Source organism: Montipora capricornis, chromosome 3, assembly GCF_036669925.1.
Source record: "Montipora capricornis isolate CH-2021 chromosome 3, ASM3666992v2, whole genome shotgun sequence".
Lineage (NCBI taxonomy): Eukaryota > Metazoa > Cnidaria > Anthozoa > Scleractinia > Acroporidae > Montipora > Montipora capricornis.
Window position 1 is genome coordinate 11,174,470 of NC_090885.1, and position 2,500 is coordinate 11,176,969.

Genomic DNA, 2,500 nt, shown 5'->3' on the forward strand with positions numbered 1-2,500 from the left:
ACATGGAATAGTCGCAAAACACTAAACCGAGTGCAAGGTCTAATTTCGAAGTGACGTTTTGGTTGCAGCAGTCGCCGTAGTCTCTTAAACTCCCTATTTACTCCCTCTCCTTTCCTTTCGGGGGAGCGTTGCGTGACATCCAGAAAGACGGCTGCGAAGGAGACTACCCAAAGATCAGGTTGGTGAATGTGAAAACAATAGGGCATAAGGAGATGACGTGTAGTCTAACATGAGCACCACAAGGCCCCAACCCAGGCCTCTGTGCTTACAGTGCGGTTGAGCTATCAAGCCAACTGAGCTGCGAGAACCTGTAGAAGAGAGAAATGTCACGCTATGCATGACCAGGTTAACGTACATAATGACAAACTCCCAGTAGTACAATTGATCTGATGACTGCCAGTTGAGTTATCAGCTTTCTGCAATGCTTGCTTTATTATGAGTGTTAAACTGCGATCACGGTCACGTCAAAAATTGTGATTCACTTTGTTCCATGTACGCTCGGCTTGACTGTCCAATTTAAAACTGTAAATTGACCTTTCACTGAGATTCTTCGTGATCGTTGCTGTTTTACAAAGTGCTATACATTCACCGAACTACTAATTTATTTATATATTTATTTATTTATTTATTTATAACAGATGAACTCCACTAGAATACAAGCAAATCATAAATAACATTAAAATTAATAAAAACTGTGAAAGAAAAAATTGTGGAGAAGGACACAACCGCAAGCGCTGATGCATCATACAGGGGATGTCCCCTCCAATTAAAATATAGAAAAATCATAAAAATAGATATTCTAGTTATCCACTAAGAAACTATCCTCGCCAAGATTAAGACTTGAAATGCTCAGCGTGAGGCGAGCAGAGCCATTGTGTTTTGCTTCGTTACCTTTAAAATTTTGTGGTATTCTCGTCCTGATGCACGCGTTTGTATTTCCCCGGTTGACGTTTTTTTTTTTTTTTTACCAAAAAGAAGCACTTTTAGCCCGCGAGAAAAATACTACTTCCCTCCAAGAATGTAGCGTCGTCGGTCACAATCGTTTCGCAGAGTAATAGCTATTAAAACGTTTGGTTTCGTTTCGTTTGGGTACAGTAAGCCCTTTCAAACCCGTTCTGTCGCGAAATATAAACTGAAGTAACGCAATTGTCACGTCAACTTGAAAAGGCTATTTGAGACGCAGGTTCTTGAGAGTGGCTATTTGAGTTATCCAGGTTGTAGTGGGGCCGGGACCTTTTTTTTTAAAACAAGCTTTCAACCTCGTATACAAATAGTACAACAACAGCAACTGTAACAAATGTATGTTCCTAGAAACAAGAATGCTGAAGGAAACAGGCGAAACAATGAACTTCGATCCCTAAAAGTGTATGCTACTATAAAAGGCAGAGAAACCAAACAGAACATAAAAGTAAGATAATGAAACAGTTAAATAATGTTTGAAAAAGTGCAAACGTAGTCATGGCGATCGATCCGAAGGAAAACCTTTTAAGGTTCTTACGTTCAAACAAGAGTTATAAACTTATTGTTTGAACGTAAGAACTGAGTCACGTTTTCTGAAACATATAGAGATAACTTGTTCCATAAAAGTGCAACTGTAGGGAAAGTAACCCCAAATAGATTCGTCTTGAGGAAAGGGACAGGTGTAGCCAGTGAAGATAAATATAAAGCTTTATGATGACATCGGCATAAGTTCGACAAGTTCCGCTTATTAACCACTTAGTTTCACTTTCACTTTCATTTTGCTGAAAAAGCCCCTCTAGCATGATCCTTCCTGGATTGAGAAAGGCTTGTGAGTAGACAGCACTCTAAAACTTTGGACCATGTATGCTCTCTGTTGTAAAGTGAAGATTTTCTTTTACTTCGTTTTGATTTGTTATCACATTGGTGATTTTGCTTTTGATTTGCATACTTTTTTTGTGCTTCTCCGGGAACACAAATTCTCTGGAGTTTCGATTTCAGAAAGTGAAGAGCATACGATACAGATTCTCTTTGGGCTGAGTTGTATCACAGGAGCAATTTTCAGCTTTGTCATGATTGGGACATACGCATACTACGTCTATTACCACTGCTATTGCATGAACAATGCAAGTTATGACCTCGTTAATTACTCCAGTGGTGATGCTTGGTTCTCTCCTGATCACAGATGTGATAAGAAATGCAACCGCGCTTTTGTCAATCTTGAGTTACGGACCTCTGTTCTGGAACTCTTGTTCAAGGATGACATTCAGAGCGGAATATTGTTTTGGGTCTACAACGGTTCACAATCGTCGGCCGCAAGAAATCCTGGCTGGATGTCGATCGCCTTTTCGGTGTGCAGTATTATAGCGCATTTGAAGTTGTGTTTATGTTTCCTCACAAAGTTATGTGGATGTGGCGCAGGTGAAGAACTGTGTGGCGAAGACTGCGAAGATGCTGTAAAGAAGGCTATCTCGTGTATCTTTGGATTCGGAGGTTCAGCAATATGTTTGTTACTAACTGCTGTAGCCTTTGTAAACGAACT

At 40.0% G+C, this 2,500-nt stretch overlaps 1 long non-coding RNA gene across 1 annotated transcript in view; it reads left to right on the plus strand.

Annotated features, from left to right (window-relative positions):
* The first annotated feature begins 441 nt into the window (after positions 1-441).
* LOC138041112 (uncharacterized) overlaps positions 442-2,500 on the plus strand; it is a 2,839-nt gene continuing 780 nt past the window's right edge. Inside the window, exons 1-2 of the long non-coding RNA XR_011130748.1 lie at positions 442-1,789; positions 1,960-2,500. The exon at positions 1,960-2,500 is cut by the window's right edge and continues 780 nt beyond it. This is a non-coding gene — a long non-coding RNA (uncharacterized lncRNA). The remainder of the gene's footprint in view (positions 1,790-1,959) is intronic.